The sequence below is a fragment of the Canis lupus genome, chromosome 3 (genome assembly GCF_003254725.2).
Source record: "Canis lupus dingo isolate Sandy chromosome 3, ASM325472v2, whole genome shotgun sequence".
In the NCBI taxonomy this organism is placed as follows: Eukaryota; Metazoa; Chordata; class Mammalia; order Carnivora; family Canidae; genus Canis; species Canis lupus.
Window position 1 is genome coordinate 58,845,822 of NC_064245.1, and position 21,509 is coordinate 58,867,330.

The following is a 21,509-nucleotide window of genomic DNA, read 5'->3' on the forward strand; positions in this document are numbered from 1 at the left end:
TTTTGTTTTTACATAGATGGTAGCAGACTGTATAACCTGTGAATGTCCTTTGTGTGTTTTCATCTATATGGTTTGACAGTCTTACCCTATATAAACTTCTAGGTCTGTGTTTTTTCTAGTAGCTGCATGGTGTTCACTGTTTATTGTCCTATAAATTGTGAAGTAGATAATCCTTAGAGGTTTGAGAACTTTCGTCCTAAATTAGTTCCTTATCCTTGTAAGCAACCAACTCCAAGGTTCCCAGCTCCTGGTCTATCCTGGATAGACTTCAATTGGAACAATCAAATCTGAGTTTTCTAAGCAGAGGATGTTTCTGAGAGGCAGTCTTACAGGATTGTACAGTCACATCATTGAGTATGACCAGGGTTGTCAGAGTTTTTTCTTCTATATCTGTATCTTTTATGAGCTCCAGGCTCTCTGTCCCTTTCTTGGCTGTCCTTCAGAGTTCTGGTCACAGCTATACAGAAAGGCTTGCTGGGGTCCTTGGCCAGGTTCTCTCCCTTGCATAGCCTCCTTAAGCTGGATCCTATCTTTGTTCAGATGTTTCCAGTGTGCTATTAAAGAAACATGGGGCTTGTGGGAGCATAGAGGCCTGGAAAGGCCTCTGAGAGGAGATAGGCAAGATACTATGTAACAGAGGTTCTGATAAGAAATGGAGGCAAAGTATGCAGAATGTTCACAATCTGCTGGTCTCACGCCTTACCCTGGGTAAGAATCAGGCTGGGAAAACAGAGTAGTCAGTCCTACAGAGGCTTGTGCATCTAGATGTTTCATCAGCCAACATGACCCCGGGGAAGAAAGCAAGTTTAATTCCAGTAGATATGCCAGGACTGACAATAACCAAGGATACAATCAGCACTTGGGGACAAGCACTAACAAAGATGACTCCGGGGGCGCCTGGCTGGCTCAGTCGGTAGAGCGTGCTACTCTGGATCTCAAGATCATGAGTTTAAGCCCTACATTGGGTGTAGAGCTTATTTAAAAAATAAAGTGGAAAGTTACTTTAAAAAAAAAAATTACTTCAATGAAGGGAGGACACTCCAAGGAGTTCTTAACCTTACTGAAGATAAAACCTTAGAGTCCTGGCTGCCATGGAAGAGGGGAACTGGGAAACAGGAGATTTGGCTCCCAGCCATCCTGCTACTGCTTTCTGTGTGATCTTGGGCAGACACTGGCCTGAGTTTATTTCCTGCATGGGTGTTCTGCGTGACTTCCAGAACTAAAGCTCATCTGGAGCAGAATGCTTAGGGGCCATTAGTAGGATTGAACTTCTAGACCCCTTGTGGTGAGTGGAGGGCAGGGGCAGGGGGCTGCAGAGAGGGAGAATGAGACTATTTCTAGCCAGTATCTTGTGAGGGAAAGTAGCACATGTTGTATCCAAGCCAGAATCTCCCAACAAGAGACCCTCCAGAGTTGTCTCCTCTGTGGCACAAGGACCAGCAGCATTCAAAATGGTGGTTGGGGGATCCCTGGGTGGCTCAGCAGTTTGGTGCCTGCCTTCAGCTCAGGGCATGATCCTGGAGTCCCGGGGCTCGAGTCCCACATTGGGCTCCTTGCATGGAGCCTGCTTCTCCTTCTGCCTGGATATCTCTCTCTCTCTCTCTCTCTCTCTCTCTCTCTCTCTCTCTCTCTCTCTCTCATCTCTCTCTCTGTCTCTCTCTCATAAATGAATAAAATCTTTAAAAAAGTAGTGGTTAGTCATCAGCCTATGTTCCTTTGATACGTGTAGTTGCCCTGCCAACTTATGATGAACATATAGCATGAACAAGGAAGAACTTAGTTGTTTTAAGCCCCCGAGATTTGGGGATTGTAATGGTCATATGAGCCACACTAAGGTGACTGATGCTCGTACTTTGACCCTTTCTTCCTCTCCCTCGGTTTGATGCAAGGGTTGTCCTTCCTTCTCTCTAGTCCTAGAGGCTCACTTGTTTTCACATCCCTCCCACTTGCTCGGGGCTTTCATCTGCAAACAATTATCTTTCTCACTCATTCATTTGTAGCTGTTCACTTTCTTCTGCCCTCAAACAACTCCAAGGTGAAAGAGCCCAAATTCAAGTCCCTGGTCCTGAAATCTTCCCTCTTCCAGGCAAGAGATAAACATGGTTACCTGGTTAGCACTGTGACCAGATAAATAAATCCATCCAGGGCTTCCTTCAGTGCTGCCCAAGATAGGTGAGAGCTTCACCTAGTCAATTCTATTTTGATGCCCATAATGCTCTGCAGTTCCTTTGTCCAACCCTTTTCTGATGCCCATAATGCTCTGCAGTTCCTTTGTCATGTTTACATGCCCATTCCTCCTTCTTTCAAACTCCATGATTCACAAAAATCCTCCAATCTCTTATTCCCAAAACTCACCCATATTCTTTGCATCTTCAAAGAACATTTCTTTACCACCTGTAGCAGCTGCAACTAGACTCCCCCAAGCCCTGGGCTTTCCTGCACCCTTGTTGGTGGCGGTCCCTAGCAGCACGCAACTGATTAAGAGCTGTGTTTTTGACAGAGGGGTAAAGTGAGGGAAAAGGAAAGAAGGCGGAAACAGAGTTTTGAGGAGGATATCGTCACAGATATCCACAGATATCGGAAGGGATAGGTGGGGAAATGAAAAGGAGGAGAGCTACAAGAGAAACTAGCTGTTAAAGCACATTGAGGGGTCAGTGAGGTTAAAAAGCGAAGGTGCTGGTGACTATAGTGCAAATGTCACCTAGAAGGTTGGGGCATGGTCAGGAAGGAGGAGGGCTGAGCAAGTACTGAGCAATACAATACAATTATTGTATTGGGGCAATAACAAGCCCTAAGTCACCCTTGGGAACAAGCGGCCAAGGGACATCGAGGAGCTCATCAGCTGTGGGGAGGCCAGGGACCTGGGGCCCCCAGTACGGGATGGCCATGGAACTCATCCAAGATGATGGCAGGACATGGGGTGGAAAGGAAAGCCAGGAGCTGAGTGCCAAAGTGTACAAGGAATGAGGGTGATCCGATGTGGAAGGAGGGTTGGAAGATGACAATCTTCCAAGGGTGGTGGGAGGGGAACAGAGGGTGATGAGCAGCACGTACGCTAAAGGAATGCCGCTTTAGACAAGAATGAGGACGACAAGTGGTATAGCAATGGCCAGGGGAAAGGCCGGCCCCCACTCCTGACCGAGGCATGAGGAACATGAAGAAACCAGCAGCTTACCCTTCATGGACCTGAGGACCATTTGGCACAATTCTCTGGGGATAGCCCAGCAAGGAGCAAGGTTGGGCTGGAGGGCAGGGAGCAGGCAATGGCCCACCAGTTCCTACAGGACCAAAAGAGGATTTGGGGGTGGAGAACATTATGGGAAACTTGTCCTTAGAATCATGCCCTAGGCTGATTTCTACTTGGTTCATCAGTGGGACAGATGGGGTGATGAGCACGGTAAATTTAGTTCTGAATGTAGCCTGAGGGCAGATGGCCATGGCCTTGGCATGACCATTACAGCAGAGCCAAAGAAGTAGCAGCTGGAGGTTGTCAACTATGCTTTCTACAATAGCTTCTTTGAAGGAGATGTGAGAGGCCATCACTACTGGTCATTTGGGGTTGAAAATGGCAAGAGTTTCTGCAACCCAAACTGAAACTGTTGTGAGAAATGGCTATAGATGGCCATGGCTGGCTCAGTGGGTGGAGCATGTGACTCTTGATCTGAGAGTCCTGAGATAGATGTGTGTATATTAGGGAAAGAATTTATATATACAAATTAAATTTTAATTTTTTTTAATTTTAAATTTTAAAAAAGAGAGATGGCTCGAGAAGAAGCCATCTTAGAGATGAGACAAGCCTGAGACCCCAAGGTCTCTCTCAAGCATGTTATTTTTTTAAGACTTTATTTATTAATGAGAGATACACAGAGAGAGGCAGAGACATAGACAGAGGGAGAAGCAGGCTCCCTGTGGGGAGCCTGATGCAGGACTCGATCCCAGGACCCAAGGACTATGACCTGAGCCAAAGGCAGACGCTCAACCGCTGAGCCACCCAGGTGTCCCTCAAGTATGCTCTTTAAAGGTTCTTCCCCAGATAGCAGGTGCCATTCAAGCAGCAAAGACCAGATTACTACTGTCACCCTCTTATCAAAGCCACTTGTTCCACATGGGCATCAGTGAGATAGTAGGGGAAGGACAGAGCATGGGGATCAGTTAACAAAAAACTAGTCTTGACAAGATTTCTGTAATGTGCTGTAATTACATGTACATTGGAACTGGCTGAAAATAAACAAAACATCTAGGGATTTTGAGGAAATTTTATTGGCAAAGAAATTCCAAGCAGGGTGTGCTAAATCCAGTGGTTGTTCAGCCTCCAAAGGACCTGATGAGCCCCACATCTGCAGCAGCAGGAAACAGGCTTCCAAAGTGGCCCTGCCCCTGGAAGGGTGCCCTTCCTAAAGCATATGTCATGTGTGGCCTGGGAAGATAATAGACAAGTAGGAGCCTCTCTGAGTAGCTCCTCCTGGAGACCAAGACCAGGAGGGACTAAATGGGCTCAGCTGGGCACTGTGTCCTCACTCTTGTCTGTGGCCTCTGATGGCACCTGGAGGCCAGATGTACTGTGTGCTCCAAGACAGAGAAGCAGAGGTGAAAGCTGTGGTCCTTTTACAGCTCAAAGATGTTCACTGTTCAAGGTGCTACACCATCACTTCTACAGTATTCTGCTGGTTAGCAGCAAGTCTGTCCACACTCTGGGGAGGGTAATCAAGTTCTGTCACCAGCCTGCCCCCCAAACTCAGGAAACTTCTAGTAGAAGCTTCTGCCTAGCTGTCAATCTTACCCTTTAGAAACAAGCTAACAGACTGCTGGGACAGAAGAAGACACATTTGAGGAAGACAGCTGCTCAGATGAATCAGAAAGTTCCAGAAGTGCCCTACAGTTACCTCGACTTCGTTATAATATTAAAATCCCATCTGAATACTCATCCCAAGCAGTAATAGGGAGTCAGTGCTCTGGAGATTATTTCTCCTCATCTTCTTATTTGTACAAAGAAAGATGTACCTTGTGAGGCAACTCCCCCAGTGTGGTCTCTGCCTATAACTCAGCGGGGAGCAGAACTATGACAAGAGAAGGAGCAAATGAATTGTGGACATGTTTCTTTTTTTTTAAGATTTTATTTATTTATTCATGAGAGACAGAGAGAGAGGCTGAGACACAGGCAGAGGGAGAAGCAGGCTCCCTGCAAGAAGCCCGATGTGGGACTCGATTCCAGGACCCCTGAGCCGAAGGCATGTGCATGATCAACGCTCAACCGCTGAGCCACCCAGGCTGGACATGTTTCTTAAATGATCACAACTATTACTGTTCTATTCCAGTGATATTTTTTTTAAGATTGTATTTATTTATTCATGAGAGACACAGAGAGAGAGAGAGAGAGAGAGAGAGAGAGAGAGAGGGACACAGACAGAGGGAGAAGTAGGCTCCACGCAGGGATCCTGACACAGGACTTGATCCGGGGTTCCCAGGATCAGGCCCAGGGCTAAAGGCAGCGCTAAATAGCTGAGCCACCCAGGCTGCCCCCAGTGATAGTTTTTTAAAACATCGTAGATTTTAAAGAATCTAAAGGTAAATCATCACTGTTAGTAGTAGAGTTTAGTACGGTTTCTAAAAACAAAATCAATACATGAAAGTCAGCAGCGTAGGGCACCTGGGTAGCTCAGTGGTTGAGCGTTTCCTTCTGGATCAAGTGATCCCCGGATCCTGGGATCAAATTCCGCATTGGGCTCCCCTCAGGGAGCCTGCTTCTCCCTCTGGCTATGTCTCTGCCTCTCTCTCTGTGTCTCTCATGAATAAATAAATAAAATTAAAAAAAAAAAAAGGAAAGAAAGAAAGTCAGTGGTGTTTCTACTCAGCAAGAAGAGAAAATATATTTTCTAAAAGGTGTCATTGGGCAGCCCAGGTGGCTCAGAGGTTTAGTGCCGCCTTCAGCCCGGGGTGTGATCCTGGAGACACCGGATGGAGTCCCACATCGGGCTCCCTGCATGGAGCCTGCTTCTCCCTCTGCCTGTGTCTCTGACTCCCTCTCTGTGTGTCTCTCATGAATAAAATTTTTAAAAAGATAAACTCTTTTTAAAATAAATACATACATACATACATAAATAATAAATAAATAAATAAATAAATAAATAAATAAATAAATAAATAAATAAAAGGTGTTATTGAGTCCATCCATAGGTGAATGGATAAAGAAGATGTGGTATATATATTCAATGGAATAGGACAGGGACATTAAAAAAAAAAAAAGAATGAAATCTTGTCATTTGCAACAAGATGGGTGAACCTAGAAGGTTTAATGTTAAATGAAATGTCAGTCAGAATAAGACAAATACCGTAAGATTTCTCTCCTATGTGGAATTTAAGAAACAAAACAAATGAACAAAGGAAAAAGGAGATAAACAAACAAAGAAAAATCCCTCAGCCTCTTAACTATAGACAACAAACTAATAGGTGCCAGAGGGGCCGTGGGTGGCAGGATGGGTGAATTACATGAAGGGGACTGAGAGTACACTAACTGTGATGAGTACAGCGAAATGTACAGAATTGTTGAATTGCTATATTGTACATCTGAAACTAATATAACACCGTATATTATTTACACTGGAATTTTATTTTATTTTATTTTATTTTTTACACTGGAATTTTAAAAATAAAAACTTAACCTAACTACCTCTCAAAAATAGTAATAATAAAATAAGAAGTGTCATTTATAATAGGACCAAAACAATTTTTAACGGTGTATTATTTTCTTAGGGAGACTGTAATTGCCACAAATTGAGTGGCTCAAAGCAATAGAAATTCATTCTCTATTTAAAAGGCTGGAAATCAGAAATCAAGGTATTAGAAGCCTCCCCGCCCCCCTTTTAACATGTCAAAGACAGTCTCTTTCCTTGCCTCTTCCAGTTTCAGGCGACTTTTGGCAATCCTTGACAGTCCTTGAATCAGTTCAATCCCTGCCCCCGTGTTGTCACATGACCATGTTCCCTGCGTGTTTCTCTGTGTCTTCACATGGTCTTCAGGTAAGGATACCTGTCATTGGATTTAGGGCCCATCCTAATCCAGTATGGCCTCATATTAACTAATTATATCTACAAAGACCCTTTTTTTTTTTAAGATTTTATTTATTTATTTGAGAGAGTGCAAGAACAGGGAGGAGGGGCAGAGGGAAAAGCACACTTCTCCCCCACCAGCAGGGAGCCCACTGAGGGCTCTATCCTAGGACCCTGAGATTACTACCTGAGCCAAAGGCAGACCCTTCACCAACTGAGCCACCCAGGGGCCCCATAAAGACCCTATTTTCAATAAGATCACATTCTAAGAGGCAGAATACAGATGAGTTTGAAGGGAGAGACATAATTCAACCCAATACAAATGGTGCCTGGGACAATTTTAACAAGACATATGGAAAATCTTTCTGCACAAAATTATAAAATTATAGTGAAATACATTACAGAACAACTAAATAGGCTGACAAAATTGGCATTCTAATTCTTTCCCAAATTGGCCCAATGAGATGAGTCAATCCAATCCCAAAGAAATCTCATCACGTGGGTTTGATTGTTTTGGTCAAACTTAAAAAAAATAATTGAAAGTCAGAACAAGGGATCCCTGGGTGGCGCAGCGGTTTGGCGCCTGCCTTTGGCCCAGGGCGCGATCCTGGAGACCCAGGATCGAATCCCACGTCGGGCTCCCGGTGCATGGAGCCAGCTTCTCCCTCTGCCTGTGTCTCTGCCTCTCTCTCTTGTGTGTGACTATCATAAATAAATAAAAATTAAAAAAAAAGAAAGTAAGAACAAGCAGAAAAGCCAGGACATTCCTGAAGAAGGAGAAGCAGGGGGGGGAGGGGGGAGGCGGGGGGCCTTGTAATACTTAGCTAGATATCAATACTTACTATAAATCTAATTTAGTAATCAAGTCAATGCAGTGAAAGCCCAGAGATGGAGATCAATGGAACAGAAACAGACACAAGCAAGTATAGAGACTTGAGACCTGACAGGTGTTACACTGCAGACCAGAGGGGATGGATAAAATATTCAGTAAGCTGGGCTGGGATAACTAAGCACACATACAGGAAAAACTGCAATCAGGTCCCTGCCTCAAACTTCATTTCTAGCTGGATTACTCACACGTATAAAAGAACAAACACTAATCTTTTAGAAGATAATGTAAAAGAATAAATTTTTATGACCTCAGGGTAGCCAAGGATTTCTTAAAATAAAACCAGGGGGAAAAGGGCATTAAAGGAAACCTTGATATTTTGTCTTCATCAAAACTAAAATATTAACTTATACAAGAACGTTTGGAACAGCATTATTCATAATAGCCAAAAGGTAGAGACAACCCAAATGGCCATCAGTGGATGAATGGATTAACAAATTGTGGTATACTCATGAGTTAATATTGAGCCATGACAAGGAATGAGTACTGATACATGCTACAACTTAGATAAAAACTCAAAAATATTATGCAAAATGAAAAAAGCCATATACAAAGGCCATATATTGTATGATTCCCTTCTTAAAAAACTTTTTTAAGTTTATTTATTTTTGGGCCACTCTTTCGGGACCCCTTTCACTTCTGAGAGCTTTCTCTGTATCTTCACTTAATAAACTTCTATCACTTTACTCACACACACACACACACACGTTTATTTTTGTTAGCAATCTCTATACCCACCGTGGGGTTTGAGCTCACAACCCTTAGATCAAGCGTTGCATGCTCTATGGGGGCGCCTGGATGGCTCAGTGTGCTGTCAGACCCTTGATTTTGGCTCAGATTGTAATCTCATAGTTATGAGATGGAGCCCCACATCAGGTTCTGCACTCAGTACAGAGTCTGCTAGGGGTTCTCTCTTCCTCTCCTTTTGCCCCTCCCCCCACTCATGTGTGCATGTGCAGGCACATGCAAATAGTCATGCTCTCTCTCAAATAAATAAAATCTTTTTTTAAAAATGGGGGGGATACGCCTGGGTGGCTCAGCGGTGGAGCACCTGCTTTCGGCCCAGGACGTGATCCTGGAGTCCCGGGATTGAGTCCCATATCGGGCTCCCTGCATGCAGCCTGCTTCTTTCTCTCCCTATGTCTCTGCCTCTCTCTCTCCTTGTCTCATGAATAAATAGAATCTTAAAAAAAAAAAAAAAAGTTGCATGCTCTACTGACTGAGCCAGCCAGGTGCCTCTGTATGATTCCTTTCATACGATGTCATGGACTGAATTGTGTTCCCCAAATTCATATGTGGAAATCCTCACTCCCAACATGATTGTATTTGGAGACAGGACCTTTGTCTCAGTCCACTGTAGCTGTTGCAACAAAATACCACAAACTGGGTAGCTTACAAGCAACAGAAACTTATTTCTCACAGTTCATGGATTTGAAATAATCTAAAGATAAACCGTCAGGGCAGCCCAGGTGGCTCAGCGGTTTAGCACTGCCTTCAGTCCAGGGCGTGATCCTGGAGACCCGGGATCGAGTCCCATGTTGGGCTCCCTGCATGGAGCCTGCTTCTCCCTCTGCCTGTCTCTGCCTCTCTCCCTTCCTCCCTCCCTCTCTCCCTTCCTCTCTCTCCCTTCCTCCCTCCCTCTCTCTCTCTGTCTCATGAATAAATAAAATCTTAAAAAAAACAAAAAGATAAACCATTAGCATTACTAGTAGAGTTTAGTGAGGTTTCTAGAAACAAAATTGGCTGGAAGTCCAAGATCAAGGCACCAGCATGGCTGAATTCCAGTGAGGCTCTCTTCCTGGTTCATAGCTGGTGACTTCTTGATGAGCTCTCATGGAGTGCAAGGCAAAAGTGAAGGGGAACGCATTGGGAAGCTCTTTATAAGAGCATTAATCCCATTCAGCAAAATCCCATTATGTCACCCTCATGACATAAGCCCTTCCAACGGCCCATCTCCTAACACCATCACATTGGGAACCAGGATTTCAACATAGGGATTTGGTGGGGGGTGGGGGAGGACACGACATTCAGATCATAGTAGACTTTAAAGAAGTAATAAAGGTTAAATGAGGTCATAAGGGTGGAATTCTAATCCAATATGACCTGTGTCCTTATAAGAAGAGGAAGAGACACCAAGGATGCTGGTGAGCAAAGAAAAGGCTATGTGAGGACATAATGGCAAGGTAACCACCTGCATGTGAGCCAGGGAGGGAGGCCCAGAAGAAACCAAATCTGCCAACACCTTGGTCTTGGGACTTCTAGCCTCTAGAACTGTGAGAAAAATACATCTCCGTTGTTTAAACCACCCATTCTGTGATACGTCGTTGTGACAACCCTAGTAGAGTGGTATATATGATAGATCCAGAATAGACAAATCCATGGACACAGGAAGGGGATTGGTATTACCAGGGGATGAGCAGAGGGGGAATGTGGAGTAATCACTGAACAGTAACGCGTGTTTTGGGGGAGTGATGGAAAAGTTTAAAAGTTTTAAAACTAGAGAGAGCTGGCAATGAATACACAAAATATCACTGAATTTTACACTTTAAAGTGATTGTTACATGCATTTCGTCTCATTTTTTAAAAACTAGAGCATTTAGGACACCTTGATGGCTCAGCAGTTGAGCATCTGCCTTTGGCTCAGGGCCTGATCCCGGATTCCCAGGATCGAGTCCCGCATCCGACTCCTTGCAGCTCTGGAGCCAGCTTCTCCTCCCTCTGCCTGTCTCTGCCTCTCTGTGTCTCTCATGAATAAATAAAATCTTTAGAAAACAAAACTAGAGCATTCAAATCCACAAAGACAGAAGTTAGAACGGTGGTTGCCAGGGGCTGAATAGAGAAGAGGGAGTTAGTGTCTAACAGTACAGAGTTTCAGTTTGGTAAGAGGAAAAGTTCTGGAGCCAGAACTGGTAGCGATGGTTGCACAAAAGCGTGAATGTGCTCAAAGGCACCAATCTGTCTACTTTTAAGTGGCAAAAATGGTAACTTTCACATTATGCATACTTCACCATAATTTAAAATATTTGTTAAGATTTTTATTTATTGGGATCCCTGGGTGGCGCAGCGGTTTAGCGCCTGCCTTTGGCCCAGGGCGCAATCCTGGAGACCCGGAATCGAATCCCACGTCGGGCTCCCGGTGCATGGAGCCTGCTTCTCCCTCTGCCTGGTCTCTGCCCCGCCCCCCTCTCTCTCTCTGTGTGACTATCATAAATGAAAATAAAAATTAAAAAAAAAAGATTTTTATTTATTTATTTGAGAGTGCACAAGGAAGAGCAGAGTGGGGAGGGAGGACAAGCTGATTCTGCACTGAGCTCAGAGCCTGACATGGGGATCGAAACCAGAACCTGGAGATCATAACCTGAGCCACCCAGGTGCCCCTAAATTATTTTCTTAAGATTTTATTTATTTATTCATGAGAATACACAGAGAGGAGAGAGAGGGAGAGGCAGAGACACAGGCAGAGGGAGAAGCAGGCTCCATGCAGGGAGCCCGACGTGGGATTCCGGGTCTCCAGGACCACGCCCTGGGCTGAAGGTGGCGCTAAACCACTGAGCCACCCGGGATGCCCTCTAAATTATTTTTTAAACTAAAATTTTACATTTAACAAGGGACCTTAATCAAGGTGGGAGGTTAAGCCTACACTTCTCAATTTTTCTGTAAACCTAAAACTTTAAAATTTTTTTTTAATTTTTATTTATTTATGATAGTCACAGAGAGAGAGAGAGAGAGAGAGAGGCAGAGACATAGGCAGAGGGAGAAGCAGGCTCCATGCACCGGGAGCCTGATGTGGGATTCGATCCCGGGTCTCCAGGATCGCGCCCTGGGCCAAAGGCAGGCGCCAAACCGCTGCACCACCCAGGGATCCCTAAACCTAAAACTTTAAATCATAAAGACTACTTTGAAAAAATTGTCAAGCATCAATTGAGAGAAGATATTTGCAGCACCTATCTTGGCCAGGGGTGGAGGAAGGGTGGAGGAGAAAGACTCCAAAATGTATGAAAAGAGAGCTCAGAGAATAAGGTTGTAGCAAGTCCATGAGTGTTTTTAATCCACTTTCCCCCATGCTTAGGCTCAGGACAGACTTTTTTTTTTAAGATTTTATTTATTTATTCATGAGAGACACACAATGAGAGGCAGAGACACAGGAGGAGGGATAAGCAGGCTCCATGCAGAGAACCCAATGTGGGACTTGATTCCAGGACCCCAGGACCACGACCTGGGCCAAAGGCAGGCGCCAAGCCGCTGAGCCACCCAGGGATCGCAGGACAGACTTTTTCCTAACTTCATCTAACCGTTCTGCAGACCGAGTTTCAAGCCCTACTTCCAAGCAGACCCTCCCTCTCCCTCAGCACTAGTTTTCTAAGGATGCTATAAGAAATTATCACAAATTTAGCAGCTCAAATCAACACAATATATTATTACAGTTCTGAATGTCAGAAGACCAGGCTGGGTTAGCAGGTTTCTGTACTCTGGGTCTGACAAGAACAAAATCAAGCTTTTGGTAGCTGTCTGACGAGGAGGCTCTTTGAAGAAACCACTTCCAGGCTCATTCTGAGGTGTTGGCGGAATCCAGTTCCGTGTTGTAGAACTGAGGTCCCTGTTTCCTTGCTGGCTGCCAGCTGGGGGCCCCCCTTAGCTCCTAGATGCCTCCCCCTTGTCCTTGTAACATAGCCACTTGCATCCCAGAACCAGCAGTGGTACAGCAAATCATCTTCAGGCTTTAGATTTGCCCCAAATCTCCCAGCCAGCAAGTTGTGAAGCCAGGGTCCAAATCCCCTAACATCTTAGAGCCAGCGTCAGCCTGTCCGATCATCCCATGCTTGCAATTCTGACTCCTCCTTTCTTTTTCTACCACAGCTCTCTGAATCCAGCCCAAAACATTCTCTGCTTTTACCGGTAGCCATGGGGCCCACTTGATGATCCAGGCTCATCTCCTTATTTTAGGACCCTTTTTAAACTACATCAGCAAAGTCCTTTTTACCGTGTAATATATTTATAATTACAAAATAAGTTATATAACTCCGCACATAATCACAGGTTCCAGAGATTAGGATACGGACATTTTGGATGCCTGGGTGGCTCAGTGGTTAGCATCTGCCTTAGGCTCAGGTCATGATCCTAGGGTCCTGGGATCAAGTCCGGAGTCGGGCTCCCTGCAGGGGGAAGCCTGCTTCTCCCTCTGCCTATGTCTCTGCCTCTCTCTCTCTGTCTCCAATGAATGAATGAATGAATGATTAAAAGGATATGGGCATCTTTGGGGGCCCTGTGCCTATTATCTTACGCCTCCCTAGACGTCTTGGTGTCCGACCCCACTAAGTACAGGTGGGCACACCGACGCCCAGAGGGCCATCTCCGTCCGGGCTGCTCCCTGACTTGCCCCAGGTCTCCCAGCCAGCACGTTAGGAAGCCACAGGGCCCAAATCCCAGATCTAACTGCAGCACTTTCCCTCAACCACCAGATAGATACACAGTCTAGTAACAATACCACTTGCAACTGTACTGCCTGGCGCTTCTTTCAATCCTCCAAGGGACCTTCACGCCCATTTTCCCAGTTAGTCGTTTCAATCACCCTGACAGGTATTCAGAAGTGGGACCGCCGGCTTCACCTGATCCACTGGAAAGCTCAGCCCAAACCTGTGGCACCTGTGCCGGCCGGACCACCCCACCCCCACCCCACCCCCGCCGCCAATCTTTCCTTTTAGTCTGTCTGGGGACCACAGGCCTAGAACAGAAGGTGATCCACTTATGCCCCCCCGCCCCCAAATAGCACGGTAAGGCAAAAAACAAAAAAACCCAAGTACTGAAGCCCCGCTGGGCGGCAGGCCCTGGGAGAAAGGCGGGGACACAGCGAGGGGAGGGGCGGATCGCAGCCCTGGGGGGCCCAGGGTCGAAAGACGGCTTCTGCAACGCTGGGCTCACACCTCCGCCTGACCACCTGACCCCCAGGTCTCGGCAGCGCAGAGCCACGGCCCGAGCGCAGGGCTCGCACCTGCGGGGACCCGCCCGCGACCGCAGGACACCCGGCCCCGGCGCCAGCGCATCCCTCGGGCTTCCCGCCGCGGGCGCGGCCGTAAAGGGGGCCCCTTCCGTCGCGAAAGGGGTCGCAAAGAAACAGGGCGCTGCGCTGCCGCACGGCGGGGAGGCCGTGCCGCACGTGACTTCCGCTCTTTGAAGGCGACAAGTGTGGGGCAGTTCGGTTAAAAAGTCCACCCGCGCCCGTTGTTGCTCAGCACGGCTGCGTTCCGGCGGAGCTCGGCCCTGCGCCGGGGCTCGCTGTCGGCCCAACGTGCACGCGCGGCTGGGGCCAGACCCTCCCGCCAGCCCCGCGCGCCCCCACCCCGTGGGGCGTCCCCGCCCTCGAGCGCGAGCACCTGCGGGCCCGCGGGCAGCTCCGGCGCGGGGTGGGCGCCCCGCCCGGCTGTGACGAAAGGCGGGCCGAGATGCAGGGTCGCGCGCTCTTAGGGAAAATGATTTGATTTTCTTAAAAGATGAGACTTGGGACAGCCCCGGTGGCGCAGCGGTTTAGCGCCGCCTGCAGCCCGGGGCGTGATCCTGGAGTCCCGTGTCGGGCTCCCTGCAGGGAGCCTGCTTCTCCCTCTGCCTGTGTCTCTGCCACTCTCTGTGTATGTCTCAATAAATAAATAAATAATCTTAAAAAAAAAAAAAAGGTTGAGACCTAAAGGTCAGCAGTAGAACGGTAAGAGGTGCAGAGCTGCCAACTGGCTGGGGGATTGAACCAAAGAAAACCCTAGGCTATAATAAAGCAGAATTCGAGGGAGGAGAGCAAAATTGGAAAGTGTGAAACAGAAGTCCACCATTGAATGTCCCTACGTTTTGCCAGCAGTTTTGAGCGTTTCGCTTGACCAGAGGTGGCGTTCTGCACCATTGCTCCTCTATCCCCGCACAGTGGAGTCTCACGGGGGTCAAAGGTTAAAGCAGTCCAGCGTGATCTGAACGCAACTTCCCTGAAACAAAGGGCAGCAGACTTTAAAGGCTTGGGTGTGCTGGGGAGAGGCACTGAAGGGTTAAAGGCAGAGTTTGGTCCATGTGACTAGGCCATCTGGATTGGCTCGCTGGAGCACATCCAGAGAATCAAACGTCTGTCTTCATGGCAGGGGCCCTGGTGCCAGCTGGACTGGGCACCCACCCAAGTGAAGCCCTGACCTGCGCCAAGAGTGAGGCCAAAGAGATGGCTTTCAGGTGCTCAAGGAGACTGTTTCGGGTGGTAGTAGAAGATTGACACTTCAGAGAGCGGAAAGAGGATTTATAAGTGCAAGCTCTCTAAAGTAGCTACTGTAACAGGGATCTCGGGTGCTTCTCTATCCGTAGGTTTTGGTTGGAACAAACAGCAGACGTTCCCAGCAACTTTGAGCTTTGCCCCTGCAGGCACTTTAGGGTGGGGTTGGGGCTGGGGTCTTGTTCATCCTGGGGACGCAGCCTTAAGATGCTGGAAGCCATGCTAGAGTTTGGCCAGGTGTCTGAATGCCAGGGTTTGGACAGAGTGGGTATGGGCCAAGAGTTCTACAATCCTCACAGGTAACATCTTGATAATAAATTTCTCCCAATTACCCAGGAGGTTCAGCATCAGACTCTGGTTGACTGGTTGGCTGACATCCTGGAAAAGTTGAAACCTGAGAGCCTCTTGTTCCCTTCTACATATACCACTAAATCTGCATCTAATCTATGTGGTAACCACTGTAGGAATACAGATGGTCAAACATATTCCGTTCTGGAAAGAACTTTTACTTGGGAAGGGCTTGCAAGGCAGCTTGAGTTTAGACTATAAATCGATGAGATGGTTATGGTTTTTTCCTTGGAATTTCTCAATGTTTGTAAATTTGGCTGTTTCGGTACATGTTACTGCCTCGCATGTGACCTAATCGCTGCTGGAAAACTGGGCCAAGCCAGACCCTGTCAGTTGTCCAAGAGTGGAGTTGCTGATGGAGTCCTACCTGCTTCGTTGGAAGAAGGCTGGCAGACGTTCTGTATGCAGTTTAGAACTTGTCATTTCTCTGGGAGAGAAACAATTCCCTCTGAAGTTAAATCATATTATTGGCCATATAATGTCCAAACTCTTGGGAGAGTTTGGACAACCTGGTGAGGTCTGATTTGACCTGAAACCCAGAACATGGTTCTGTTCTTTTTTCTTAAGATTTTATTTATTTATTCATGAGAGACACACAGAGAGAGGCAGAGACACAGGCAGAGGGAGAAGCAGGCTCCCTGTAGGGAGCCCGATGTGGGACTCGATCCCAGGGACCCGGGATCACACCCTGAGCCGAAGGCAGACGCTCAACCGCTCAACCGCTGAGCCACCCAGGCATCCCTGGTTCTGTTCTTCTATTTCCTTTGTAGTTTGGTTTAAGGGTCACCATCACTAACAGCTCCCCCTAGTGCATTTTTGGCACTCTGAGGCTTGAAAGGATAGGAATTTGCGCTGAGGGTCTGGAAAGAGTACCATGGACCTACACTGAACCAGCACCACTTCATCGGCTGTCACTTGTCTAGTTATATTCATTTGAATTACACACCCCACAGGGATTCAAGGTTAAAACACCACATGTAGGGGTGCCTGGGTGGCTCAGTGAGTTAAGCATCTGCCTTCAGCTCAGCTCACCATCCTGGGGTCCTGGGATCCAGCCCCACTTCAGACTCCCTGCTCAGTGGGGAGTCAGCTTCTTCCTCTCTCTCTCTGCTCTTCCCTGCTCATGCTCTCTCTCTCTCTCTCTAAAATAAATAAAATATTTTAAAAAGTGAGGGGGGAAAATAAATAAAAAATAAATAAAAAGTGAGCAAACTTTCTTTCTTTCTTCTTTCTTTCTTTCTCCCCGTGGGTAGCCTGATTCAGGACTCGATTCCAGGACCCGAGGATCATGCCCTGAGCCGAAGGCAGATGCTCAACTGCTGAGCCACCCAGGCATCCCGTAAACTTTCTGTAAAAGGCCAGATGGTAAATGTCTTAGGGGTTTAAGCCCTATGGTCTCTGTCTTAACTTCTCAGTTCTGCCATTGTAGCTCAAAACAACCATAGATAATTCCTAAACTAATGGGCCTGGCTGTGTTTTCAGTAAAACTATTTAGAATGATAGGAGATGGGCTGGACTGGGCCATGGGGTGGGTGTCAGTCTGAGTTATGAAAAGACCATAGATTCCATCTTGGATGTCATCTCTTTCTCTTAGGATTGCTTATCCTGGGGGAAGCTAGCACCATGTCATGAGGCCCATGTAGTGAGGGAGTGATGCCAGGCGACAGCCATGAGTCTTCTTAGAAGCAGATCACACCCCCTTCCTTGGGTCAGGTGAGATTGAAGTAGCCCAGCCAACAGCTTGACTACAAACTACAAGCTCAGTTGAGAGCTCTCAGCCACAGAAGCTATAACATGACAAATGTTTGCTCTTTTAAGCTTCTAAGTGTTGTTACGTAGCAAAAGAAAGCTTTGACAGTTCTCTAGGGTTCTCAGGCAGTCGGGGTAGAGGACTAAGCTTTGTACCTCTTCACAGATCACTCACTGACACAGGCGCCCCAGGAGGAGCATCGTGAAGTTGAATGAGGCAGCATCTTCCGTTTGGGCAGCGTCTGAAGATGAGTGCCAGTGTTGACTGTCTCCATGAAACTCTCATAGTAGGGGTGCCTGGCTGGCTCAGTGGTTAAGCGTCTGCCTGCCGGCCCAGGGGGTGATCCTGGGGTCCTGGGATCGAGTCCCATATTGGCCTCCCTGCGTGGAGCCTGCTTCTCCTTCTGTCTGTATCTCTGCCTCAATCTCTCTCTCTCTTTTCTCTCTCTGTGTGTCTCATAATGAATAAATAGGGTCTGAAAGAAAGAAAGAAAGAAAGAAAGAAAGAAAGAAAGAAAGAAAGAAAGAAAAGAAAAGAAAAGAAAAAGAAAAGAAAGAAACTCTCACAGCAGCTAGGATTACAAGATCTTCATTTCTGAAGGGGGATCTGAGCCACATTTCTAACGTCACGGAGCTCCAGACTATCCTGGGCAAGTGCACCAAGATTTGCAGATGCCTCCAGCACAGAGTCTGGCTTTAATGTTCACATTCACTGAGTTAACTGCTGTTTCTGTTCCATTTGGGGCCTCTGAGGAGTCCACACTTTTTTCCAGCTCAACATTGCATTTAAACAGATCTTTATTTTAAACATTTATTTGGGCGGGGGGTGCCTGGGTAGCTCAGTTGGTTGGGCATCTGACTCTTGATTTTGGCTCAGGTCATGATCTCGGGTAGTAGGATCATTCTCTGTATCGAGCCTGCTTGAGATTCTCCCTCTCCCTCTGCACCTCCTCCTCCCTAAAGAAAAATTAGGGGTGCCCGGGTGGTTCAGTCAGTTAAGCATCGACTCTTGGTTTTGGCTCAGGTCATGAGATCAAGCCTCACATCGGGCTCCACACTCAGTGTGGAGTCCACTTGAGATTCCCCCTCTGCTCTCCCCTTCTGCTAGTGCTCTCTCTCTAAAATACATAAATAAAAAAAAAATAAAATAAAATACATAAATATTTTTTAAAATAATAAACGTATTTAGTATTATGGTTTTGTTTCAGGGGTGAAGGTTTTAGGAAACCTAGCAGTGAGTCCTACCAAAATGTAAACTTTGTGGGCATGGGAACTTTGGTTTGTTTTGTTCACTGTTTTAGGTCCAGAGCTTAGAATATTTGTTGAGTTAATAACCTGTTTTACTGCCCAGGGAGGAAATGAGCAAGCTTTTTGAAACAGGCTCTAAAAGATATGAGGTCTTGTGATTTATTATAAGCCCACATCCCATTCCTAGAAAAAGGACACTCTTGGCTCTTTCTCCCTTTCCATCTCCTGAGCCCCAGGAATCCGTCAAAACTAGCTAGGGAAACAGTGGTAAATAGACCAGAAAAGTGGGGTAGGTCTTGCCCTTACCCTCCTTCCAGTGGGTGAGATGGACCACAAACAAGTAAATCTATGCCATATTTTGTGCTGGCTACTCTGATGAAAGGTTGAACAGGGTCAGAAGTTTGAGTTGGTTTAGGTCAGGGAAGACAGGCTTCTCAGGGAGTCGCCGGAGCTCAGGAGGGTTTTGCAGGGAGAGAACCCACCCCAACCCTGAGTACCCCGACTCCAGCCCCCAGCGGATTTGAGGGTCAGGGGAAGTGGAGCCAGGAGAGGGTGCTGTTGGGCTGCCTGCGGGCGGCAGCGAAAGCAATTAGTCAGCTGATTCTTCTAGCTGGGTGGCCGTGGTGCGGGTTCCTGAGAAGGGGAAATGCACAGAGGAGAGTCGCTTCCTGCTCTTGACCTATCAAAGCCTTCCAGGGCCGCCCCTGCGCTGGCTGACCACCTCCCACCTCTGCTGGAGTTTGCACCGGCGCACTGGCCTTGTGCTGCCTGTTGAGGGCTTTTGTCCCTGTTCAAGCGGCTCCACTGCAGCTGAGAAGTGCCATCAAGTCCAACCTGAAGGGGGTAAGAAGTGGAAACAGTGCATACCTACAACTCCTGAAAAACGCGAGTGGATAGGCACAGGTTCAAGGGAGGGCCTTCCCTTTCTAAGCTGGGGGACATGATGGCGTGCCCTGTGCTGGGGACCCCATGCAGGGGGGTGGTCAGGCCGTGGGAAGCATGGCCAGCCCCGAGTCTCTCCCTGGGCTGGCTGCTCCAGTGCCTGCCTCCATCCTTCACGGAACTGAGGGTCTTTGTGGCTTCTGGTAACCGCTCAGCCTCATGAGATGCCCCAAGAGTTCTTACCTCCTAAGGCTTCTCAAGCCAATGAGCTGGAAGGTACAGCACGGCCATCGGCACTGCTGTAACCTTTCCCTGGGGAGCACATGCCATCGGCAGGCAGTCCAAATCCATCCCCAGCGCCTCTCCTACCTTCCCTCCCCAGCCAGAGTCCTGAGCTGGTTGTGCCAGGCCACCTTCAGACCAACTGAGGGGCTCCTGCTGTGGCCTTCGGATGCATACCCCCCCACCCCCCACCCTGCCTATGTCTTCTTGTCAGCTCTTCATGGGTGTCTCCTCTTCCCTTCTCCTGGATCAACCCAACTTCTCTGTGAGATGCAGGATGGAATGATACAGGTTTACGCACCACTCTTCTTACAAAGCCCTTCCCCAGTACTTCTTGGGATAATGACGTGAAACATAGGTGAGAAACAGACTCCCAACTTTTTGGATACATTAGCCATTTGCCATTCTCCTGCTTTCTGCTCCAGCGGCAGCTCCAGTGAGCCTGGTGCAGGGCCTGCTCCCCATCACGGTGCTTTACTCCCAGTTCGGAATTCCCAGTGCACTTGGGTTTCGCTTCCGGGGGGTTTCCCACCCCCAACCCTGAGCTTCACTGCTTGGTTACTCCTGTGGGTTAAGCCATGTGGGTAAGTGCAGTACATCTCCAGAGGGGCCACTCTGCTATCTGTTGACCATTCAGAGGTCCTGGGTTGGTGGCACATCTTGTCTTCACCAAGTCCGTTCCAGGTGGACGTATGGATCCTGTTCTCCATTGGTAGTCCTTGCTTGCTGCTGTGCCTTGTTGTCCCTTCTGCCCTCAGTTCTTCCTTCAGCGCCAGCCCTGCTCTCCTTGAACCCTAAAACTGAGCTCCTTCACAATGTCAACAAAGCTGCCCTCCTCCATCCAAAGTAGGGAGCGATGGGAAGCCAAGGGGTGAGAAAATCTCTTCTGTAACAACTTTTTACTATCGTGAATGAACATGAAGAGGAAAAGACAGTAAGACCTGTAGAATGGAGGCACTGTCACTCCAGATTGCTTAAAAAAAAAAAAAAAAAAAGATCTAAGGTATTTATTTATTTACACAGGGGAAGGGGGGGTAGAAGGAGAAGAAGAGAAAAATCCCTAGCAAGCTGCATGCTGAGTACAGAGCCTGACACAGGACTTGATCTCACAACCCTGAGATCCTGTCCTGAGCCAAAATCAAGAGTCATGGACACCTAACCAAACTATGACAGTCAGGTGCCCCCCCCCCAACCTTTTTATTTAATAATCTATATTTACTTTAAAAGAAGTCATGGGTGTTTAAAAGACCCCCTGTGAGAGGGCAGGTGGTACACAGGGGCTTACGTCCCAACGCTATGGAAAGAACTGGCTTTCTCAGTTATACCGTGCTCATGTTGCTCCTTCCTCTGTTCTAGGTCACACACCATGAGGTATGACTTTGGAGTGACATTGGTGGCAGGTCACCAAGTTAGGTGGAGAGAAACCAAGGCCTAATTGCCTGGGGTTCCTCAGGTTCAGCTTTCATCATCAGAGATTTTGTCAGAATTTTGGTTCCCATGATCGCCACACCTGGTGGTGTTATTTCCACAAACATGTGACATGACAAGGCAAAAGAGACTTTGAAGCTCTAATTATCCAGGTGGGCCCACTGTAATCTAATGGGCCTTCAATGCAGAGAGCTGGAGCTTGAGAGGAAAGCCAAGATATTCAAAGCACAGAAAGGATTCCATGCATGTTGCTGGCCTACAAACAGGGACCCAGTCCTACGAACCCAAGCAACTGTGGAGTCTGCCGACAACCCGAATGAGCTTGGGAATGGTGTCTTCCCCAGGGTCTCCAGAAAGTAAGGTAGGCCCAGGTGACATGAGCAGAGACTTTAGCCACACT

At 47.5% G+C, this 21,509-nt stretch overlaps 1 protein-coding gene and 1 long non-coding RNA gene across 3 annotated transcripts in view; one reads left to right on the forward strand and one right to left on the reverse strand.

Moving 5' to 3' along the window:
* PPP2R2C (protein phosphatase 2 regulatory subunit Bgamma) overlaps positions 1 to 21,509 on the reverse strand; it is a 947,578-nt gene that overhangs the window by 284,869 nt on the left and 641,200 nt on the right. The window lies entirely within an intron of this gene.
* Positions 9,962 to 17,763, forward strand: LOC112653835 (uncharacterized). 2 transcript variants are annotated; one of them, XR_007409624.1, is made up of 4 exons: positions 9,962 to 10,118; positions 16,774 to 16,885; positions 17,115 to 17,233; positions 17,436 to 17,763. It is a non-coding gene; the product is annotated as an uncharacterized LOC112653835 (long non-coding RNA). The 2 variants fall into 2 exon arrangements; XR_003132564.3 differs by having other exon boundaries at positions 10,091 to 10,208; positions 17,436 to 17,762.